Source organism: Stegodyphus dumicola, chromosome 11 (genome assembly GCF_044657685.1).
Source record: "Stegodyphus dumicola isolate Sdum_Otavi_A_Nest chromosome 11, ASM4465768v1".
NCBI lineage: Eukaryota > Metazoa > Arthropoda > Arachnida > Araneae > Eresidae > Stegodyphus > Stegodyphus dumicola.
In genome coordinates this window covers 128,217,679-128,244,025 of record NC_140778.1, presented here as the reverse complement: position 1 = coordinate 128,244,025, position 26,347 = coordinate 128,217,679, and the positions used below count along the sequence as shown (strand labels likewise).

The window sequence follows — 26,347 nt, the reverse complement described above, 5'->3', positions numbered from 1 at the left end:
AAACTATTTTAAGGGGAAAGAAGTGGATGTAGAACAGCTGGTACCCAGTGGAAAACTATAACGTATATAATAATATGTGTTAATCATACTGTAATTCTTATATTTTTGACATGTGTATGATTATGTTTAACGTAACTAAATAAAGAGCTGCTTTAAAATACACGTATTGCATCTGAGAGATTTCATTCAAATAAATTTTAAATTTCGGTTCATTGTTATACGTAATTCCCATTAAAATATTCTTTCATTTTATTCCTTTTATTAAATGAAAAGAGTTGAGAAAATATTAATTTATTTCCTAATTTTTAATTAAATTAAGTTAAATGTATAATGCCTTTTGAATGCATTATATATTTAGCAAGGCCGTGAATATAATTAGAATAATAATTCGAACAAAGTGATATGAAATTTTACCAAGTATACAAAAATTTATAATGCATGTTGACTTACCGTTATGGTGTGAACCGTGTTATTTTTTACGTTCTCCGAAACAGACAAATCCATCAAAATATCTTGATTGTAGCCATTTCTGCGGATCTGAATAAGCGCTTGAATCCAATCAAAAGAACTCTCATTCCAATTATCTCCTTCCACCACCGGCCAACCCCCAAGATCTTTCAGAAGCCTTTTCAGTGGCTGGCTGCCCAATTTCTCAATGCTTTCTATACATTTAAAATATTAAATAAGCATAGAACGAAAAATGCTAAATTGGAATAATAATTTGAACTTCATTATTCATATACGTTTTGTCTTGTATTGACATAAAGTCCCTTTTATATTTAGCATCTTTTGCGCAAACTTTTCAATCCTTTTTTCTCTTTTGAATGATTTATTATATGTTAACATTTATACATTTTTAATAAATTAGAACATTACATGAAAGAAACATATGCATTATGTACCAAGAATGGCAGATTTTTCTTTCTTATAAGAGGCGTTTCAAATTAACTGATTCAAGCTTATTACATATTGTTGGGGTTAAAATTCCTTATGACTTTCCATATATAACTAGCTAACAACAATTAAGCATTTTAATATCTTATAACATTAGAAGCGTAAGAATATTATTATAAGGACTAGTAAGAAGGAGCGGAACAACTCGTTTATGACATTATTATTAGGAAATATCCTTTTCGAACTTTAACGCATTCTGTATTCCCTAAGAAGCTAATAGATTTTCCCACAAAGTCGCCATAAAGAAAGCAATTTCATCCAATGCAATACTTATTGTGCGAAAATTTCATAAATACGGCTTTGATAGAATGATTGATGTTTTTTTTTTCCTAGTAAATCTTCTCTAACTATAAATTGACTCAGTGAAATGAGGATATTATGTCTTCGAGAATGATCTGAATATTAAAGGCTGGACTTATTCAGAAACATATATCCTGAAGCTCTAACTCTCGGAAAAGCTTTGAAGAATGGTTCAGGCTAGAAATATTGTTAAAACGTAGTAGGATAAATTCGTCTATTATCTAAGCAATACGAAAAGGCCATTAAATGAACACAACTGCTTGATTACATCCAAACAGTGTAGCCCACAATTTGCCCAGAGACTTCTTCAGTAGCCTGAAGGTTCAACCTATCAAGCCCGTCATCATCAGATTCACTAGAATGCATTGCGTGCAAAGCCTTCTACTTCTGTGGGTTAAGTGCATGCGGCACTTTCTACGATTGTATGCATTGGACACATTGCTTGTAATATACGACACATTTATTGTAATATGTGACACATTGCTTGTAATATACGACACATTTCTTGTGATATATGACACATTGCTTGTAATATACGATTGTACTGGACCCATTGCTTGAAGGGGCGTAGCTAGAGTTTCCCCCGCCCGGGGACAAGTAAAGAATTTGTGTGCCAAGAATGGAAAATATTTCATTTAAAAATTTCGTAGCGTCAGTTTGGCGCCCCTTGGATGCTACTCCCAGGGACAGATGTCCTCTTTGCCCCTACTGATTGCTTGTAATATATGACGAACTAATCAGCGTACCTCTTATTGACGAGCAAGTACTTCTGATTAGATTGATTGTTCAATGTCTGTTCAAACTCCGGCGACCCATTTCTCTTTCTCAAATTCACATATGTGCATAAAAAGCTTCAAATTAGCAACCGTGCAGTGACGCCATACTGCATCTGTATTTAGGCATTTGTTAACTTCATTTACTCCTGAGTTAAGAGAAATGAACAGTAATGTTTACTTTCACGTGGTTAACATACTATTGTAATATTTAAAATAATCCGTCCATCTAAATGTAAAATACAGTCATACAGCAGACATCTGAGCTTTAAAATCAAATCTTTTACTTTAACACTCCAGTTAGTGGAATTTATTCTAGAATGAAGTTCCTTAATCCGGGTAAAGGTAGGTAAATTTTTAACCACCCAGAAACATCGCAAATCCATTCGTTATATTGAATGTAAGTGTCCTAGTGAATAATTCAGAATTTTTTCTCCGAATTCTTTGAGAAAATGAACCAATATATCCGTTCCATATCCCGTAGCAGTTCATTTAAGTTATGGCTTTCTTTTAAATGACCGATTTCTTTTAAATGACCGATTTAAATGACAAATCGAATGTGAATTCTTTTGAGTTTTTTTAAAGTAATTTGTTACTTTGTTATTCTACAACGCACAGAATAAAAATCTCCGAAGAAATGCGAGTTCCATTGATAATATTTGTCTCCTACTATATTGCACATTTATACCTTAATTTATAATTATTGCAGAATATCACACTAGAGTTAGTGGTATAGGTCACTGAATTTGCATGGAGAAAACCTTGAATCATAAAGAAACTTCTCTGTACTTTCGATGGTCAGCATTTTATTCAATAAAAACAACTCATCTTATGAGTTAAATGCAAAACAAAATTGTTATGGTCAGATAAAAAGCATATATTTGGGAGAATAGTTTTCCTTAAGAAAGATTTAATTTTGAGTTTTATCATATGTTTTCCAATTTACTATTACAGCTGCTAAAATTTTTGTCATGATATACGTCTAACTAAACGTGGAATTTTCCGAATGAAACTAACCTATATCCATACAGGAGTCATATATAGCTTTTACCTTCTGAATGAAATCGGGTTCATTATCAGTCAACTCTTTTTCTAATAGACCTGAAAATAAGGAAATAGTATTTATATAATTAAAATTACATTATTTCCATAGTCATATTTTTAATGAGTCTTTATGTAATCATCACCCATTCCACTGCTATATATGATATCGATGATGATAGACATAACTTTACAAACTAAGAAATATTAAAGAAGATTTAAAACAGGAAACGAAGGAGATAGTTTAAAATTTTTAGTACTTCAAAAATTTTATTAAAACTCAACTACGCCAGAGAGACATTGCACTTCTATTTTTACAATAAGGTTTAATGAAATAATTTAACTAATATATCACACACTTAAATGACTAAGCATTAATGTTGTTTATGCAATTAGAATTTTTATCTTGAATTAATAAAATAATTCTATATTACAATTTTATCTTGAATTAATAAAATAATTCTATGTTATGTTTTTATCTTGAATTAATAAAATAATTTTATATTATATTTTTATCTTGAATTAATAAAATAAATCTATATTATATTTTTATCTTGAATTAATAAAATAATTATCTTGAATAAATTTTCTTACTAATAATAATAAGTTCTTACTACTAACAATAAATTACTACTAAAAATAAGTTTCTTACTACTAATAATAATTTCTTACTACTAATAATAATTTCTTACTATTAATAATAATAAATAATTATGCACAGAAGGGCTTAACCCTACGTTGTATAATGTAGTCAAATACAAACACATTTATACTGTCTTCTAGTCTCATTTAATGTCATAAAAAGTAATAATCATGACTTTTATAAAAATTTGAGCTGTCGTTTAACTTATGCATCAAGCAAGAATGGACGCACTAAAAATTCTGGCTTTTGACTTCAAATTCGAAGTTTCAAAAGAGTGTCATCGCAGAACAAGGCATACTTTAATGCTGATAGGAGCTTTAAGGTTAGGTTAGGTTAGGTTACTTAATTACGGCAAAGCCTCGAGGGCTATCTGCCTAAAGGGAGAGATGCCTTTGTGGAGGACTTTCTAAGGGGAACTGGCTCGTATACACGTTACACATGGGGAAAACCACGAAAACACCCATGCAGCCAGCCCGTTCGCGGGATTCGAACCTCGGACCGAACTACCAGTGTTCAGCGACTTTACCGCTCGGCCGCTGGTGGGCTAGGAGCTTTAAGAATATATGTTACATTTTTCCATATGTATATGTTTTTTCCATTCAACGTATTTATTTTTTTTTAATCAGAAAACTTACTTAACCCTTTACGCTGCTTTTACGAAACATTTAAATTACTACTTTTTTTTTTTTTTTTTTTTTTTTTTTGGTTAATGAAGGAACTAGTGAAATAGGATTTTCGCTTGCAGGACAAAAATCTTAAACCAAAAATATCTTTCGGCACTTGCATTAATTTATGAAGTGAGTAGCTTTAAATATTCGTAATGAAACATTAAACCGAAATCTCAACCTGCAATATCTGTGTTCTTTAATGACAAGTGAAGGTTTAGCTTAACATCTTTTTCTAACCTCACGTATGCTCGCAATCAAAAATAAATGAGCAAAGTGATATCACAAGTATTGGTTAATAGCACTTGTTACACAGGTGTATGAAAATATGGGATAATATGAGCAAGAATAACCACAAACAGATTTATTCCCACTGGCCCCGTGTGTAGCAAATCATTTGCGTCTGTTCAAAGAATATCAGGATGTAGATTTAAAATCGTAAGTACAGCTGCTTAGAAATTCATGTGAGTATGGTATTTGTTTTATTAATGATAACAAGGACCAATCGAAGAAACTCTCACTGACGACGTTTTTGAAAATATTATCATTAAGCAGATAAAATGGTTAGCTAAGTCTGTTGATTTCACTCTTATAGAGAAATCATGGAATCTTATGAAACAGTTAATCATCTGAAAGCTATTTCTAGGCCAAAATTTTGTCCCAAATATGTCAGTGCCTTAATAATCATATTGTTCAGAACAGCGATCTACAAACATTTTTGATCGCGTACCCTTGAAAGATGAAAGTAATTATCCGTTATACTTGTTACTATCTGTATCTGCTGAAGTATATAATATACGAGGGCCATCCAGGAAGTAGATTACGTTTCCGTCTGTGTCCGCTAGGGGCGGGGCTAGCGCGGCCATCTTGGGGTCAGAGCGTTGCGCAGCTCAGTCTGCATCTAGCCGTGCTAGTGAGAGGTTCGTGCTGTGCTCCGTTCAGATACTGTGACGGTTTGAAATGTCTGCGTTAATTGAAAATCCCGCGAGCTGCGAGGTGCGCTCAGTAATAAGGTTTCTGACTGCAAAAAACTGTAAACCGATAGAAATCTATCGGCAGCTTCGTGAAGTGTATGGGGACAACATTATCACTGAAGGTGGAGTGCGTCAGTGGGTCATAAGATTTCAAAATGGCCGAACCAATGTTCACGACGAAGATCGAAGTGGGAGACCCAGCATAGTGACCGCCGAACTTCTCGAAAAAGTCGATGCTAAAGTCCGTGAAAATCGAAATTTCACAATAACGGAACTTTCTTTGAGTTTTCCACAAATTTCGCGAAGTTTGTTGCACGAAATCATCAGCGAAAAGCTTGGTTACCACAAGTTTTGTGCAAGATGGATTCCAAAAATCTTGACAGAGGACCACAAAAATCAGCGAATGGCTGCAGCGTTGAACTTTTTGGACGCTTACCATAAGGATGGTGACTCTTTACTCGATCGCATCGTTACTGGTGACGAAACATGGGTGAAACATGTGAACTGTGAAACGAAATTGCAATCAATGCAGTGGGGGCACACAAGTTCTTCCCAAAAACCCAAGAAATGCATGCAAACAATGTCGGCAAGGAAGATGATGGCGACTGTTTTTTGGGACAGAAAAGGTGTAATTTTGGTGGACTTCCTGGAAAGAGGCACTACAATAAACTCTCAAAGGTATTGCCAAACTCTCCAAAAACTCAGAAGAGCAATTCAAAACAAGCGCAGAGGAATGTTGAGCTCTAAGATCTTGTTGATTCACGACAACGCCCGGCCCCACACGGCAAATGTCACTCGTAAAGTTCTTGAATCTTTTAAGTGGGAGTTGTTTCCTCATCCGCCGTACAGTCCCTACCTGGCACCGAGCGACTTCCACCTATTCCCAGCAATGAAGAAGTGGCTGGCTATGCAGCGTTTTGATGACGACGCACAGCTGCAAGAAGAGGTAACGAAGTGGTTGAAGGCGCAGGCGGCCGAATTTTTCGACGAAGGAATTTCCAAGCTCGTACATCGCTACGATAAATGCCTTAATTTGTATGGTGACTATGTAGAAAAGTAGTATTTGAGTGTGGCTTTCATCTGTATATAATAAAATTTGTTTCCTATACTTTGTTTATTTTTTTATTCCAAAACGTAATCTACTTTCTGGATAGCCCTCGTAATATAATATAGTAGGACAGGATAGGATAGGATAAGATAGAATAGAATAGGTAGGCTATAATGTAATGTAATACAGTATAATGTAATGTGTTATTATATAATATAATGTAATACAGTACAACTGTAATTATCCGAACTCCGACTATCCGAATCGGTTTCAAAAGAGAATTTCAAAAGTTTTCAGAATCAACTGAAGAAGAGAAGGAAAAGGAGAAAAATAAGAAAGAAGCTCAAATGAAAGGGAAGAGATAGGAGAAGATGAGGATGACGTGTCACTTGAGGAATTGTGCATTCTTTTGAAAATTCCTGGATGTTCAGAAGTTGGTGCTGAGGACACAACAGAATGTGTGTGTGATTCGTCAGACCCTGGGTTTCAAATTCTAAATGACGATGAACTTATCGAAAATATGAGGGAAGAAAGTGTCGAAGAAGATGGTTTTAATGTCAATGCTCATGCAGACACGGGACCATCAGCTGGTGAAGCGTTTGCAGGCGATGAAACTGCGTTGAAGTGGATGGAACGTCAGCCCGAGTGTGATCCCATGCAACTTCTCATTGTCGAGCGGACGCGTCTTGGCTGCCCAAAAACGGATGAAGACAGTCAAACAGCTTACTTTGACCAAGATATTCAGTAATCAGTGACTTTCAGCCCTTGCAAGTACTGTACAGTAAGCTACATAGCAGGTACATAAAAATATTGCCTTTTTATTTTAATCAATTAAAACCTTTTTTCTTTAAAAATAGTTTTTTCTCCCATTTTCAACATAGAGTACATACATCAATTAATTAACGAATACGTAGACCCTTTCCTCGAGAAAAATCGAAATATCCGAATTTTTGATTACCCGAATACAGTCCGGTCCCAATAATTGGAGTTCTTCTATGCAATATAATACAATACCATAACATGTAATAATAATAACAACAATAATAGTAATAATAACATGATGCAATATGCATGCGCTATAAAACCGATGCAACTATGATGTTGAGTTCCTCACTAGGACACTAGTGAAACCAGAGACAGTAGCCAATGAGAGAACCTCGCACTCACGCCTTCATAAGCGATCATACACACGCAAGTGATCGTGAGCCTGCTATGGCGTACCCCCAAAGATCCCTTTGCATACCCTCTGGGAGACCAAAGGGACCGCGTACCCTCCGCTTTGTAAAACACTGGTTTAGAAGACTGGAAATTCTCTCTTTAAATTCTAAATTATAGTTTAATTGATGGAATGAAATCAAGTTTCGGTAATTTATAAGAGATTATCTGACAGTTTTGTCTGATTCAATTTATTGAATACATTAGCAACTTAATTGACTACTTGCCTTTGAGTTTAAGGTTCAAGTCCAGCTGAGTTTCCGCAAAGACCGAAATGTACGACTTATCCTCAGGAATACTGTGTCTATCCCTCCAACCACCACAGGCAAATTGGTAGAAGTCATCGCATGGGTCAACAGTGTCATCCATATTGGACAAGATCTTGGCAGCTAAAAAACGAACAAATAACCGTCAATAGCAGAAAATAATTTCACTTTCAAATGCGAAAAAAAAGATAATTGGGCTCTTGACCGTATTTCCTATGAAAGGCTTCAGTTTACTTTTTAACCAAAATATATTAAAATTTAGACTACAGTACATGTTGCTTAACTTTAAAGATTCTAGGTATGATATTCGATTGTTTAACTTCCACAAGTTAATTTCGTTGTTGTTATATTGTGACTTTGTTGACTGCGACTCACTTGTTTGGCAGTAGCATCACAACACGCCCACGAATCTCATCGTGGCTAGGAATTGAAGATTGCGCCTGTCTTTGGCAACAGGTCTTGAGCTTTGAGGACCAACAGGTGACAGTACGACTTCGCTCAATTCTGTCCCCAATTTTCAAGGACAGCACCCGGAGGGACGGGTCCGAAGGTCTGCCATTCCTCTTCCCCCAACACCAATCTCTCGAGAAGAACACCAATCTCGAGAAGACCAATCCCAACACCAATTCCACCAATCTCGAGAGGACTCTGGCTCGCCGCATATTTAGAGTATTCTCATCCATGCCTCTAGCGGGATCGAACCTGGGTCCTTCGGTACCGAAGTAGAGTCAGTATTCATGAATTTTATTTCCTGTATAATTTGCAATAGCTTGGGATCTTCAAAACTTTAATAGCATTTAAGAAGTTTGCATAGGAGTGAAACGCTCTGTCCTCGCTCAAGACGATTATTCAAGCCGTTGATTCACAATTTTAATAAATAAACACATTTTGCGTTAACAAGAAAGGTCTTTTTTTAAACAAAAATATACTGAAAGGTAGTTTTGGAAAAGCATTTATAAGAACTCCAGTAATAAAACGATAAATTAAACTTGGTTTGCAAATAAATTGAGTGAACAAAATTTCCTTCTTCAGAGGACATGCGACATCTCGACTGGCGAAATTCAACTATTTCGAGAAAAAAAGTTGTTAAGGTATAACTTTTCTCTAAATAATGTACATTCGATTATTTTTATTATATACACTCGATTCATTTTTCAATTTAAAATACACAGATTGTAGATTATACACAACACATAAAATATAAATTAAATGTATATTTAAAAATCATTTGTTTAATTTCACTTACCTTTGACGAATTTTTTGTCATAGTGTGCTAGTTTGGTACACTTTGTTCAAAAACTACTGCACCGAACATTTTAAAATATTGCATGCTGGTTTATCATTTAAGAAAAATAAGAATTATTTTACATTCCACTTAATTTAAGCCTTCCTGGTTGAATAGTTTTCGAGAAACGATTACCGAAAGTTAAAAAAACACATTTTGAGAAAAACTAAAAGAAAGCCTTTTAAACACTAATAATTTATAGACAAAATCATAAATCATTTTAATATTTTCCTGCGTCATAAGCATCTTGAATGTTTTATTAAATTATTTAATTACTAGGTTTTGTTTTATCAATTTATTTTTCTTTCTGGCCATTTTAGAAAGCTTTAGGTAAGCGAGATGGGCCTAACGAATTCTGTCACAATTTATTTTCACAAAGACTTTATAAAATCCTGTTTGTATTCTAATAGTTACATTACTTTATTACGCTTCCTACATCATCATTAAAACATATTACCGCATCAAACAAACCTAATTTTAATGCAATGACACGCACAAAAATAGTTTTTGGTATGCGTGTCTAGATGCAATTATTAAAACTTTCTTTCGGGATTTGAGTTCTTCTAATGTACTTTGTCAGAGAGACTTTTAACAGCTAATAAAACGGGTTTTGACTAAGAATGTTTATGGACGAATTAAATGTTTATGAACGAATTTCTTGCCAGCTGATATGACTTTATTGTAGCCACACCAGACATCTACATCTTATAAACTGGTAGTCGTACCAATGATTGTTTACATTTTCGGTCGTTTAAAATTTTGAAACATGCATAAATTTTATATTTGTGAAATCTTCATAATCTACTTTTTTTTTAAACCAAAATTTTAAATTTTAAAAGTTTTATGACCTATATCCTCTTTAAATTAACATTTAAGACGACTAAACGCTTATCCACCATTGAAAAATCGCTTATCCACCTTCGCCGGATATTGCATTTTATTTATTCTTTAAAAATATACAAAATAAATATTTAAATGTATAAGAATTGTATGCTTATCAAGTATAGAAAAAAATGGCTGAGAGAGAAAACTATATAGACATTTAAAAAAATTCTTATAAACTGAAAATTGCTTAATTTAAAATTTTCATATAAATAGTAGATCGTAAATCATGTTTATGCAGTCAGCGTTTAATTTAGTAGGTTTTATTACTGCCTTGTAAAGTAAGTATTTTAATAGCGAAAAATTTCAGGCATTATATTTCAACGGATATATCCAATTTAACCGTTTCCGACTCCATTTGGGCGATCTTTTACGTGACATCTGTAGGTACGGACAGAATAAAAGACTCACTTTTGTAAGATGGATAGTTTTACAATGGACTTAAAAATGAATTCAAAAGGGATTTTTCATGACGTCTGTACGTACGTACACTCATTCGTATGTATATGTGTATACTATATGCGTATGTATTCATATGTATCTTTATATCTCTCCTAATTCTAAAACGATTTGCAGTAGAATATTGAAATTTTTCATATGGGAATGCTTATAACATCTATTTGCATTTCCCTTTTTATTGTAATCGGCAGTGTCAAATGTATATCTTTCTATTTATCTATCTATCTATATATATCTATATATACAAATAGATAGATAGATGGATAGATATTCATTTACTCACCCTCTTACATAGCTTTAAAATCTTTACCCGGCCTTTATTTTACAACTTTTTGACATAGTCATGTATTATCAGTTACAGAAATGTTTTAAATGACGAAAATATTCATGTTTTGGCAATTTCAAATTTTAAAGAAAATTAGTTTTCGACAAATAAAGGAATCTATCTCCCGATTTCTTTACTTATGTTTGGAAAAGTGTTTCACTCATTATGAAAAAATAAAATTAGAACTTTGACTCCCGTACGACAAAAATTGGGCAAGCTAATTAATTTGAACATTTGCAGTTTTTAATGTCATTTTTAACTTACTTTGAGGGACTGGTTAATTACGTTAGAATAACTGGAAGAAGTAAGTTTTAATGAAATGAAGCAAAAACTCTGTATAATTTAATGGGCCGCATGCGGAAGTCATGTCGTGTCCATATCAGATTTTTATAAAAATCTTTTGTTTACCTTCTTAATATCTATGACATCAGAATTTCAAGACAAATGCGGAGCTTTCTCATTCCGTGAAATGTTAATATTCTTTAGCCTTAGGATTATCTCAGCAGAAGGACATAAAGATACGTATATAATATTATACATCTTCGGATTATTAGAAATTTTCATGTGCAAGGAAACCGTATCACATTCAGTATGATTTGAATTGAAATACACACTTTAGAGATAAGTACGAAAATCTGATACACTATTTGATAAGTAATCTGACACGTAAGATGACGTCTGTAGCACTGCAGACTGTCATCAAGGCGTCTTTGCTGTCTTTGCAATATAACATATAATTATCCGGGTCCTCGGCTATCTCGCGGCCCGCGTAAGCACTCTTCATTTTCTTGTCCTCCAAAGCAAGGCAGTTAACAAATGAAGGACTCATGATATATTAGAAACTTAATAAATAAGGGGCTCATTTTTAAGAGTGGGTCTACTCATGGAAAAACAACTGTGGGCTCTTCTACCAGTAATTCTGTTTTCCATGTATGTTAAATTTTCGGTAATTCGTTTCTCAGGTCGGAGTTCAATAACGTGCCCGGAACGGGTACATGAACTACGCGAACATGGGGCTTGGTGGCTGTTGCATCCATGGTTTCATTACCCGATATTTCATGTGAGCCAGTATCCAATAGATTTTCTATGTAAGTTTGTTTGGTGCTACAACAATTACGTATGCACGCCTTCGATTTCCTGAAAACTATAGTCAAAGTATGTATGTATGGTCAGATACCCATTGTCCAATGCGGAAATGGAGCCTTTAATGCCACCTCGGCTTAGAAAATTAAATTTGACTACGTGAACTTTCTTTTCGAGGTCATTATGTGTTTGTGTGTCATTATGGCAAAGCTTCGAGGGCTATCTGCCTGAGAGGAGGGATGCCTTCGCGGAGGACTTTCTAAAGGGAAGTGGCTCGTATACACGTTACAAATGGGGGAAAACCACGAAAACGTCGAGGTCATTATGATCTGGCTTCTATGTAATATATCTTACCCACTTTTTACTTTGATATAATAATGTGGATACCAATCGTAGAGTTGTTAAGACCGTTGAACACGAGTAGCTGAACAGTGGTTTGAACCATTGCGAGCCATTTGGCTTACAAAGTTATTAATGGTCTGTACGCGATGCATAATTTAAATATCAGCTAGGCTTTTCATGTAAAGTTCTTTGCAAAGGCATATTCTCCGTAAGGTAGATAGTTGGTCTATGCTTGGCCGTATTCAAAGAAACAAATCGTCAAAAACTTTCTAAATTCTCCCTCCCCTTAATACTTGGGGAACAAAAATGCATTTCAATGAATATATTTAAAGTGTATTACTATGACTGAATTTGATATTGCAGGCGATGTATTTACTGTTTTCTCAACTTATGTTGTTGTAAAAGATAATTCGATGTATATAGTGTTACGAAATGTACAGGCGCGGTAAGATGGCTTCCCCGCAAAGCAGGTTTAGCGTTGCCATAAAATGGCAAAGGAAAACAGGGTTGTCACATTTGGCGAGAAATTGCCCCTTTGGCGACAAATTGGCGATATACCATGGACGGATGGAGAAACTTCTGGAACGAATTCTTACCGGTTTAACCCAGAATGTTCTCGAACACAAGCCGAAAGCTATATAAACCCTGCTGGTCCGCAGTCAGTTAGTGTGTGTGTCCCTCGTCTAGCGAGCTGATAGTCAGTCATTGACCGAGTGTCTCGAAGTCTAGCGCCGAGTTGGTCGTCGAGTACATCGACAGAGTCTTTTAGTGCATCGCGAATTAGTGCATCGTCGAGTTTTGTCTTAGATTGTGCTAAATCGAGAGCTATACTCTAGTGTATCATCGAGCGCATCGAGTGGAGAGTCTCAAAAGTACGTGGAGTTCCGAGAACAACCAAGCAGAGTTGGGAGCTGTACTCGGGTGCTTTGCAGTGAAGCTGTCTCCACCGTTATTACCTGACAGTGTGAAGGTTGTGTCGCTGAATTTGTCAGCGTGTCTATAGCAGTTCATCGACGACTGTATAAACGTGTTTTGGAGCTGTCCTGACAATATTGGTAAATAAAGTGTGTTTCGATACTTCATCAAGTGTCGTCTTTATTCACTCCAAATCTACAAACCCCGTACGAACGTGAAGAAAGAAAATAACGTAACAACTGGTGTCAGAAGAGATAAACGCAACAATACTTCTAATTTCTTGATATGACTAGTGTAAATCATTCTAAGATATAGTCCTAACTATGGCAAAAGAACGTACAGTGCGTAAAAGAACGCAACACAAATTGTATCCTTATACAAATTAGCCATCTTTAATTTACTATATACATTACGGTAGTGGTAATTTTCTAAATTAGCATAATTTTAATTTACTAAATTTTAATTCTTCTCGTGACCATTTTTCTGTATTTATGTAATGTTCAGTAAAGGTTCTCAGTTATTTATTTTTGGGTCGCTACCTTATAGTCAATTAAGATGAAAAAACGCATGTGCAATCAGTAAGAAAAATTTAAAAAGCCTTGTCTTAATACAGCAATTAGAATTAAATAAAATGTTTCTGAACTTATACTCTATACGAATATAAATAAGCTTAATCATAAGCTGAGAAGTTTCTTTACAATATAACCCATTTTAAAGGTAAAGTGTTTATTCTTTCGAACAAAAAAGAAAGCATTTTTAAGAAATTGACTGATAAAAAGTCTGAATGTTACCTTCTTTGACACACTCAGGTGTAAGGCAGACATAGGCATCTGAGGTTGTTAAAATACGATCAATGTCCATTGGTAGGTCATCAGTTTCTAAATCTGAAACAGAACATTTCACTTATTTTTGGCGTATGTATAAAACACTTGACTAGACTGAGTCAGAAACATGACTGCATTTTTGATAATATTGTATGATGACATTCTTATCATTGAGGAAATGAGACAGTGCCATTAAAATATCAAGTCTCCAAACTCAAAAATATTACTTAACAATACCAACCACACTCATTTTACTGGCTTAAATTGCTTGTCGTTTCAAAAGCTTTCAATACTGACCGCTGTCGCTGCATTCAAATATGTTATGTCAAAGCCTTCCAAGAGAGTTTATGTTTTGCGCATTTCTGTAATAAATAATAATTTTCACTACTTTTCATAGTCAATGGCAGCAATACGATAATAAAATCATGTCTCTCCGGAACGATCAACAACAACTCTTACGAGCATCCTAGGGAATGCTCAGAAAATTCAAGCCAAGAGTTTCGTACATAAACCTCAAATTTTCTTGAGAATGAGGTATTTATTTTCTTTGTTTCTATAGTAAATTACTCTTGTGTATTTATACCTCAAATATTTTTCTTTTAATATACTGCTTTAATATTTTGAACATATTTTAGTATGCACGTATATATTTGTACTTAATGATATGACAAAACATATTCTGGACCGTACATATACGGCCTCGCCGGCTGGAGAGTTTTAACAAGATCAATCACCGCTCGGATGACTGAAAACGCAAACACTTCTGTTGCTGCTGAAATTTACTCCTGTACCTTCACCGTCAGATTGGCTAATGATAGAAACTGGATCACGAGACACATACTTAAAACGAAAAAATGAAGTTTAAAATTTAAAAAATAAAATCTGAAAGGTTTCAGAGTTTAAATTACATCCAAAAGGGCGCTTTTTTAACATTTTGTGTGTTACCTTTATTTATTAAATATCTTTTTCTTCGCACTTAAACCATAAAATTCAGTTCAAGAGCAGAATCATAAAATAATTTTAAATTGAGCATATCTTTAGAATTTCCGATCCAAAGTCTCACGCGATGGAGATAAAAATATTTTTTTTCTGTACAACGTTGCTTTTGCTCGCTTTGAAATCTTTGAGCTTGTTAATCAAAAATTCGATAAAGTGTTAACGAAATATGAAATCGATCATAAAAAACAAATTCCAAATTTCAAATGCGGGCTTTCAGATCCCATATTCGCAGTAGGATTACGTCATTCAAAATTGGATGGCTCTAGGTACCGTTGTTTTATCACAATGCGAGAAACATACATGTATTTATGCAGATTCTTCATTATTTAATTTCTTTAAATATAATACAGGGTGATGATATTTGATGGCAACAATTTGAAAAGTGATCGCGCTTTTTAAAGGTTTCGACGCAAAATGCCAAAACAAAAGCAATAGTCCCTCAAGGGCAAAGCCCCTTTAGAATAATAAATGCTTCTCCTTTTCCTACTAAAATTTAAAAATCGCATTTGACTTAAATTTTTTGCCATATTTCTGACTCACCTTGTAAATATAAATTTAAAGGCAATACATTGGGGACGTCTTATTACTTCAATTTATCTGTTGCAAGTAATGAGAAAAATCTTAATTTCAATAGGTTACATTTACACGCAGTTTACATTAATCCTTAAATGATTTAGTTTCGCATATTCTTTTAATGGTAGCTTTGTGTGATCTTTTGCTATTATTTAAAATGCACGACTTTTTTTCGACAGAGTTTCAGCAACGAAGTAGCATAGAATGGGACCAATAAGAAAATATTTTACAACAGCAGAAAGAAAGCAGACTCATGTCTTACAAAATTATGGCAATTCTATCTCTATATAAACTTAAAGAAAAGTGAATTATAAAGTGACCTACAAATGTTTGAATTTTTATAATGCAGATAAGTGATAAGTTTTACCTTGAAATATTTCATTTTAGTCCAAAAGAGCGTTAGTTTAGAAAGTTATTAATCTCGAAACGGCATTTTGCATGAGTTCATTTTAATTGGCGTCTCTTTTTTTATATTATTGCCATCCAAACATTATCGCTCTGTTTTATATTTAAAGAAATTAAATAATGAAGAATCTGCATGAATGTATGCATGTTTTTTCCATTATAAAAAAACAACGCTACCTAAATCCATCAAATTTCGAATAACGTAGCCTTGCAATTGAATACGGACACCTGTAAGTCCGAATTTGATATTTCGCACTTGTTTTATTGTCTACTTCAGTTTTCGTAAACCTTTTAACGAATTTTTTATTAACAAACTCAACGTTTTTAAAGCGAGCAATGGCAACACTCTAAGGAAAAGGAAATTGATCTTCAGCGCGCGAGACTCTCTATCGGAAATTCGAAAGATACGCTATTTTAAAATATTTTTAGCACAAGTGCTGTTAAAATGTGTATGTATAGGTAAGTGTAAAAATGCCCCTTTGGCGTAATATAAAATCTGAAAGCTTTCATGTTTTATATGTAAAATTAAGATGAGAATGGGTTTTTAATGTGCATTTAAGAATGTAACATTCTCCTTACATTAAATTAAGAAAAGGAAGATACTTTCTGTGTCTCACAGCCATATAAGTAAATCTCATATTGACGTATAAGAATTTCAATTGCATTATGTCATCAAATTACAGAAGACTGCAGCACATTTTAACTAGCAAATATTTGTCAGCTATATCTGCTTTGAAAGGGACTTAATAAATGTTCGCTTCTATTCAGTTCTGTTTAGATCCCAATCGAGAATTAAACATAAAAGTTTCTAACTTTACATAATTACTTTTCTGCCTTTGCAGAATTTAGAGAGAAAAAGAAACCAGTCAAAATTTTCTGAAGAATTCCTTAGAAAATAACAACAGTCAGTATTATTGTCAGTACAGTAAATGTCAGTATTTATATTCTAGGATGTTTTGGATCAAAATTAGAAAAATTAAATACAGGGAAATGCCCTACCTCTGCTGTCTTAGCTGTAAAACCGCAAACATGAGCCCGAAAATCTTCCATTCGGAATGATTTTTTACAAAATACGGTAGCTTAATTCGATTCTGGATAGATAAAAGAAAAAGAGATTAAGTCCGCTAAGTGTCAAAGATTTTCAGACATTTTTTTGTCAAGATCCCAAGAGTTGCAATGTTTCAGCGAAGTACAAAAGAGTGTCTTGTTAGCAGTGACTAAACAATATCCGGTTGCATATTTCACAAGTGTACATCTGTATAGCCACCGAGGGAGTGGCTTCTAGGATGGACCAATGGGCATACAGTACTATTTGTGTCATGTCACATGACCTTTCGCGTGCTTTGAGATTTAAGCAAGATGGTTGAAAATATTTTGCCACGCAATCTTTTAAACAGAATAATCAAAGCATCGTCGATTTCTTCTAAAAATCTTCATTGCAAAGTTAGATCAAATATAAGCAATTGTGAAGGTTTCCCTACCTGATTAAAAGAATTTGAAATGAATACAAACACATGTTACACGCTCCGCAAAAATATCCATGTGAAATATTATTTAATAAAAGATAAATAAGATGAAGAAAGAAATATGTGATGAACATCTGATCCCAAATGCTATCTTTACATAATACTATGCGTATGAGAAAAATATTTACACCAATTATACTATATGTAAATAGAAGTCAGCACTTTTTATTGCAATCTATATGACAAAGATGTTCTATAGTAATAGCCAATGCAGAATTTTATTCAAAGTGAACTTTACTAATTCGCATTCGTATTCATTGTGTTAAATTTTACATTTAAGAACTGCTCACTCTTAAATGTACTGTCTCCACAAGAAATACTCATCAAACACTTTCAGTCCTTCTCAGCTCAATTAAAAAAAACTGTACACTTGATTTATGTTAATCCACAGATATTAGTAAATGCGTAATATTCGAAGCTAATTGTAACGAGAGTCATTTTCTCAATGTAAAGAGATATAATATGTCGTAAACATCAATCCAAATAATAATCCGTTATAAAAATCGCGAAAGTGAAATGTCAGCAATTAATTAAACTCATAAAACGAAAGTACTACGAGATTTTCTACTATTACGCCATACATTTATAACTGCGAAACAAATTCAAATTAAAACTTAAATAACATACGCTCACATGTACGAAGATTTAGCCTCATAAGGGCAATAGAAGCTCATTGGTCCATTTTCGAAACCCCCCAACTCAGTGGCTACGCTGATGTGCACTTGTGAAATATGCTATCCGGTTAGATTATTTTGCCTAAACACTTGTACTAAACTAGAAGTCACTTGATTCAAAGAGAAACTAAAAGTTACCTGATTCAAAGCACACGGGTTTCAGACAAACGTCGGTGAAAGACGAGACGTTGAAGGCTGACCCAAGGTAATATGCATCCCACGGCACATACATCTCTGGTATGGAATCTGAAAGTAAGTATTTAACATCTTTTTAACATCTTTCCAACACAGGATGAAAGGTTTAATTCATCCATTTAAGTAAGAAGTTTTCTTTGTTACTCATCTTTGCAGAGTCGGGCCAACATATTTTTTCACCTGAGACAAAGAGGTAAATGAGAGCTCTTGTATGCATTACAATGTACCGGACGTTTAAAATATGTATGTGTGTTTGTGTGTGTGTGATATATTAGGAAGATCTATTGCATATAGAAGAATAAAACTTGCAGACAAAAGAAGCCGTAGGTGTTAACATATTTTGTTACTGGATAAAGCAATTCTTAAACCGCTTAATCTCTCATCATTATGGGTACAATATGCACCACACAGTTCGGGAAACTTAGCGCATCTTAAGGTAATGGATGATATAGCAGATAAGTGAGCCGCACGTGTTGGTTTTGAAGCAGCAAGCGAAAATGTGACGATATATTCATAAGTATTTACTCATTTTTATTTAATTTACTTAACAGTTAATTTTATTTTGAAGCAACCTTTCCTATCGCTGTTGCTTTTAACTCACTCTTTCTTACCGGAATGTAAATGTGTCAGCTCGCGTATGTTTAGATGAGGTAGAAACAAGTTAGTATTTACGGGAAGATTTTGGAAGGTGAATTTAGAATGTGTTCTGCCTAAATGACTCAAGCGTAGAGTATTCGATTCGATAGGTTTCGATAGGTTAAATTCCACGAATATGATACTTGTTTGCAACTAAATTTTATTCGGTGTCCGCCGATAACATCGCGGCAAAAACATCGTGGACGAAAACGTCGCGGAGAAAACAACGCAAGGTGAAAACGTCGTGCTACAAAACATCGTGGGAGAAAACATCGCAAAGAGAAAACATCGCAGTTCTAAAACATCGTGGTACAAAACATCGTCGTCGAAAATAAAGCGGTTCAAAAACATCGCCGTCGAAAATATCGTGGTAAAAAATAAAGTATCTACAAATCATCGCATGACGATAACATCGCAGACATGCTTTTTTCAGGTTTTAATAATTGTAAATGGATATTCCCATAATGATTAGTGAGCGCAAGGTGTAAAGAAGGATAAATTTTACTTTCACATATTTTATTAACTAATAAATTTTTGCTGAAAACGTAAGAAGGAAACTTAAGCATAGAAAATTAAATGTAACTTATAGATTATACTTTTCATGAAATATTACCAGTAAAAACTTTATAAAAATGATTTATTAATGGTCTTTGTTAGTTAACTATGTCTGTTTAAAATTCTATTAAGTGCTATAAGTTGCATTAATTTTTTATGCTTAAGTTTCCTTTTTATTTTCTCAGCAAAAATTTATTAATTAATAAAAAATATGAAAGTAAAAATTATCCTTCTTTCCATCTTGCGCTCACAAATCATTATGGGAATATCCATTTACACTTATTAAAGCATGCCTGAAAAAAGCATGTCTGCGATGTTATCGTCATGCGATGATTTGTAGATACTTTATTTTTTACCACGATATTTTCAACGACGATGTTTTTAAACTGCGATGTTTTTGAACCGCTTTATTTTCGACGACGATGTTTTGTACCACGATGTTTTAGAACTGCGATGTTTTCTCTTTGCGATGTTTTCTCCCACGATGTTTTCTCTTTGCGATGTTTTCTCCCACGATGTTTTGTAGCACGACCGTTTTCGCCTTGCGTTGTTTTCTCCGCGACATTTTCGTCTGCGATGTTTTCGCCGCGATGTTTTCGGCTGTAACCATTTTATTCACAACAATAAGCGCATTAATTGCCTCTTTGCAGCTTTGGCTGATTATTTTAATTTTACATTTCTATTTTGAGTTACAACCAAACTTATTGGCTTAAATTATAAGCACCAGGAGTGTCTACTGTAAATACTTTCCATAAATAAATGGAATAAAAAAGGATCTTTTCTGAATAAAAGGGTCTTTAATAAAAAAAAAGGTCTTTTCACTTGTTGTTATTGATACAGTTTGAACTTAGCTAATAGTCGCTTCATAGTTCAATACAATACAATACCTTTAATTTAGCCAATACAATAACTTTAATTTGGCCAATACAATAACTTTAATTTAGCCAATACAATAACTTTAATTTATCCAATACAATAACTTTATTTAGCCAATACAATAACTTTAATTTAGCCAATACAATATCTTTGATTTATCTAGAATCTTATACTATATTTTATATTAGTATAAGATTCTAACTAAATTAAAATTATTGTAAGTAAAGTAAACCTGTGTGATCGAAATTGGCAAACTAATTAATTTGCATGAAGAAAATCGTTATCGGTGAATACTCTTTCTATAATATATATGCATACATATTTCAGAAATGGCTATGAAGCATAATAACTGATGGAAAGTCTAACAGCCCTTTCCCAAACCAATCAATTTGGTACTATTATCTTCTTAAAATGTATTTATATAATTCATTTGCATGCAATGCTAAGCTTCTGTTGCGTGGAATAAGCTGCTGAATATTGCGGAGCGGGTTCTGTAGCGAAAAATAAATACAGCTTTTAAATTAGAAGTTTTCGGTGCAATCACTTCTATCTCTCATAGAAGCTCTCAAAGAAGGCTAGTAGAGAAGAAATATACCTGGTAATCGATGAAAGACGGTCCTGGTGTTGCCTTTACTTTACCCCTTACAACATACTCAGGATGACGTAATTTTCTCATCAAAATAAAAAATTTCGCATTTATTTGAAAGCAAAATACAGAACACTATTTTTTCAATCTATTGTAATCAAATAAACTACAGCAATACTGTGAAAATCTTAACAGCCTTGTAATATCACTATTTTTTCCCTCGAGAATTTGTCTTCTGTGCGTAATTACGATGTTATAGCTGTTAAAATATCTCTTAGTATTTACGTTATTAATGGTATCTTTGAATAGTTGTTTTTACGAATCCTCTGTGACAGACGTTACTGCTGTAAGAATCTGCATGATATCAACGTCAATGATTCACTAATTCCGGAATGGCTTCCAACGGAAAGTATTTACATTGTATAAATGGTTTTCAGTGTCACTAGTGCTCGCTGGCTTATTACTAAATGGTGGGAGGACTTTCACTGCGTATTTTTATGCTCTGTGTTTTATGGAGCTTTTTGTTTAAGGACAGATTAATTTTTATGAATTCATGAAATAAAAGTAATATTTCGAAGTGAAACACATGTTTGAAATGTAAAATTTCATGCATTGTAGGCTTATTTAAAAATTTCTTAAAGCATAACGTTTGGGCGAAATTACATAATCTTGTTTATTCTAATATTTACTAGAACTCTTATTTCGAGATAGTAACTAAGAATTACTTGAATTGAATTACAAAAAACATAACTGTAAGTTTTTATTTATTTAACATATTGTAGAAAACGTTAACTGTAAATTTTTTGTATTTTTAATATTTACGGCTAATATGATAATGTTACAACAAAACATAATTATTTAACTGTTTCTTTTCTCTGGTACACAAGTAATGTTTTTTAGTATGATATATTTTGATGGAGCTTCAAAAAGACTGCTATTATAGGAAAAGAATATTGTATTCACTTGTGAAAGAACAATTTCAGTTTACACAGAATAAAATTTATTTCATGAAAAAAATTTAAAACAGTTGTAAGGATCTTAAGTTTTAGTAACGTTTATTTTATTTTAAATCTTTACTATCACTTCTTATTTTCTACTTCCGGCCAGAATTTAAAGCTTTACAATGATTTATGTAAATTTGTCTTGCGAACGCCAAGTACTTAAGTTGTGGCTTTTTGCCAAGAGAGAGGAAGGAGCTATTAGAAGCAGGCCGCTTGCCATAGTAGTTTTACTCGGTTGCTGGTTGCCTTCAAGGCCAGAGGTTTAATCCTCTTGATAATTTTAAACGTATCGTAGTGTTAGCAGTTCTCTGTACTACATACGGCTTTTTGCTAATATACGGCCAATCTTGGAGTAGGCACTTGTTTGATTAATCCAAAGTTAAGTTTAGTTAGAGTTTAGTTAATATTTTTATATTCTTACGTTCAGACCACAAGTGGTTGGTCTCTGTATTCCGAAGTCCGGAAATCATTGTAAAGAGAGAAAAATAAAGGGTTTCGTATACCCTTCCTGTGTGTATTGTCTACTTCCCAAATTTATTGAACATAGCTTTAGTAAGCTTCCTGTTCCGAGTCAGGACATTTAATGTTCCCAAAGCAAGTAAGGAGGAACACAGAACCTGATACAGTAATATAAAAAAGCACACTTAAACAGTAATATAAAAAAGTACAGTCATAAAGTAGACAGTGTTCTTTGTTAAAACTAATTAGCATCAATCTTGTGCACTGTTTTCAGTTGAAGATTTTGATACGTTACAAATTTAGAGTTTACACATTTTGAAAATTAACTGTAAAAGATCTTTGGCTGAGTTAGGCCATTTAATCACTGGTAATCAAAGGGTCTTTCAAATTTGATTTTTCAAATGCATTTATTCTACATACCGGGATATATAAATGGCTGTCTTAATGAATTTGAATTATTACAAAAGTGTCAAACAAAATTTATATTATGAAATACGGAGAATTAATAAAAAAATCATAATAAATATTTCATATTAAATGAAGAAAAAATATAATGGTTAATAAAAAAATTCATAAAAAAATCATAATAAATATTTCTTATTAAATGAAGAAATATTTATTATGATTTTTTATTAACTCTCAGTATTTCATAATATAAATTTTGTTTGACACTTTAACGTAATAATTCAAAATCATTAAGACAACCATTTATATCCCAGTATGCAGAATAAATGCATTTGAAAAATCAAATTTGAAAGACCCTTTGATTACCAGTGATTAAATGGTCTAACTCAGCCAAAGATCTTTTACAGTTAATTTTCAAAATGTGTAAACTCAAAATTTGTAACGTATCAAAATCATCAACTGAAAACAATGCACAGGATTGATGTTAATTAGTTTTAACAAAGAACACTGTCTACTTTATGACTGTACTTTTTTATATGAGAGGAAAAACTAATGTGAGGAAAACTTTTTTATATGTGAGGAAAAACTAATGTAAACTAATGTGAGGAAAACATGTCTCCAAAGTATCACATGATTGGCACTAATGATAGCTGTGAATGTAGAATAACCAAGTGGTTGACAATAATGGTGATTAAAAGTGCAGTATAGATCGGTATATGGCTTAGCAGATCTATGATTAGATTATGGTAAAGCATGGTGTGACCATATGGTTAAGATGCCTTTTACGGGGAGGAATTTCTAGAGGAAACTGCCTCATATTTTATATTACAAATGTATGAATTATATATTTACCTACGCATTTCTCCCAAGTAACTCCCTAAAAGTCGTGCTAATCAAATAAATATTTGGCATTGTTGTATCTTGGTACAATCTTGAAGCGAGTTATTTTTTGTTTTTTGCATCTGATATTATGATATCATTAAATTGAGTAATCAAAATTACGCAGTCTGAAAAGCAAACAAAATCTATTAATTTATCTAAGCAAGTGATATGTTCGGAAAAGAAATTAAGTGCTGATAAGATAAAGAAAATTGAAAATATCTGAAAAAGTATTTTAACCGAAAGAAAAATAAAAAAAAACTATACAATCAGAATTTCTAAATAAAAGCGCATAACCATTTTTGCAATTAAATTTGCAAGGAATAAGAAAATGTATATACTTCTTACATGATTTTTTGGAATAAAATTCTCTGAACTCAACAGAGCATTACAACTGTTGCTGTGTTAAAGTGTATTATGCAATGCAATTGTTTTATGCTTCGCCACTAAATTTGGAACAGGCGAGTTAAGAGTAAATTTGTAATGTAAAATATTGCATCCAATATATAAATGTATATTAAATTTTATAAATGGCATACAACTAAATTTTAATTAAATATTTCTTAATATTATTGTAATTTTCTGGTTCAAATCCTACCAGATGGAATAGGTATTTGGATTTTGATTACAGGAACATTTCAATTTAATAGTCAGCCCGCCAGCGGCCGAGCGGTAAAGACGCTGAACACTGGTAGTTCGGTCTGAGGTTCGAATCCCGCGAACGGGCTGGCTGCATGGGCGTTTTCGTGGTTTTCCCCATGTGTAACGTGTATACGAGCCAGTTTCCCTTAGAAAGTCCTCCACGAAAGGCATCCCTCCCTTTAGGCAGATAGCCCTCGTGTGCTTTGCCATAATTAAATACACCAACACCAACACCAATTTAATAGTCAATATTATGAAAAACACTTTATTTGTAACACAAAATGAATAAAAAACTGTTCTTGATTTTCAACGGATATAGAGCACGACTTTACACATGTTGTATCCATTCACAGTTTTATGTGGTATAAAAAAAAGAATATATATTATGCTGGAACTTACTGATGAAAACTTTCACCTGAAAACAAACGGTAGCTGCATATACATAGAAAGCACGCGCCAAAAATGACAGGCTCTTGTTTTTCTTTCCCCTTACGTCATCCCTACAAGTCTTGGAATCTTTCAGCTAACAAAAGCAACCGTTCCAGGTTTGAATGCTTTCTATCCCTGTAGTCGGTAGAAAATCTATGTATGCCAGTATATATATGGTACTAACTAAAGATAGCATGTTCTTCGCAGCAAATTGCTAAAGCTTTTTACAGTTTAGAATTTACAGGTAGAATCTTGTTATCAGCACAAATTTACAGAATTTTAAAATACAAGACTTGAATTAATTGTTTTGTTCTATGATATCCATCAGTGTCATTAATACGCTAACACGGCATCGCATTTGAAAATCAAGCACGGTTAATCTTCGGATTATGGTAACTTGGCGATTTTTGGCGAAACTTTGGCGACCAACCTTGCTACAGCAACCTGCTAGTTTTGTTTAGGACGCCATTTTGTTTTCACGAAGTAAAGGCACTTTTTTTTTTTTTTTTTTTTTTTTTACTCAACATTTTTTCCAAAAATCTGCTAGCGGAATTACGCTTATGCTAGAACTTTTATGGAACAAAAGTGCTTACTCATGACGAAGATTAGGTGCGAAATTGGGAGAAAGTGCAGAATCGCCCACTGCTTGCCGCGTTTTAAAGAATTGCACATACACGGTATCATCCGTGTACACGTCGACCTATTTTCACTTAAAATAACATCCCAGAATTGCACAAAAATGGCATTGCGCACACTCTTAACTTTATCCATGCACACTGCTAAAGTCCTAGCTAGTAACCTTTATCGCCTTACCAAAATGTCGCCAAACTACCTGTTACCATATTCCAAAGATTAGCCTCACGCATTTGTTTCCTTAAAATATTCTTTGGTAGTGAAATGTATAAACAATAATGTTAAATCTTTACATTTCTGTTTTATCCTTATACTTATGTAAAATAGGTTTTTACTTACTTGTGGATAGGAATAGTCGGCAAAGGAGATCCGTTACAACTCCCATTTTGAGCTTATGATATGCAGCTTATTGTGAGCAGTCAGAATACCTCTTTGTTGCAATTTATAAAATTTATTACGCACTATTCCAACACCGTAAAGCAGAATTTTGTAATGTGAGTCAAACAGTAGCTTTTGATGAGTGAACAATGTACTTTTATGTGTCCTGTCACTTAGCTGGTGAAGCTACGCCGGTAAGCTACGCAGCTGGTGAAGATTTTTTTTTTTTTTTTTCCTCATATGACATCGATATCGAGCATTGTTCTATTTAACCCAAATGTGTTTTGACGCACACATATGGAAACTTGCTTATCAAAAATATCAATCAAAGTCAGCCCTTTGTTAACTGGATAAATGGCATACAGTTACTTAAGCAACAGATAAGTAACGTATCACTTTTTTTTTTGGTACCAATCTGAGGCACAGTAATTTACCTGAAGTATCAATTTTCTGTCCTTTCAGGAACAGTATAGCTTACGTCAGAGCCCACAAGAGCAAATAG

General features: G+C 33.4%; 1 pseudogene across 1 annotated transcript in view; it reads right to left on the bottom strand.

The window, feature by feature from the left end:
- Positions 1 to 25,973, bottom strand: part of LOC118203735 (neprilysin-2-like) — a 123,140-nt pseudogene extending 97,167 nt beyond the window's left edge. The window contains exons 1-6 of the transcript XR_015043802.1: positions 25,807 to 25,973; positions 18,310 to 18,417; positions 13,962 to 14,054; positions 7,841 to 8,002; positions 3,045 to 3,128; positions 451 to 662 (exon numbers count right to left, since the gene is read on the bottom strand). The product of XR_015043802.1 is annotated as a neprilysin-2-like (transcript). The remainder of the gene's footprint in view (positions 1 to 450; positions 663 to 3,044; positions 3,129 to 7,840; positions 8,003 to 13,961; positions 14,055 to 18,309; positions 18,418 to 25,806) is intronic.
- Positions 25,974 to 26,347: the final 374 nt, after the last annotated feature.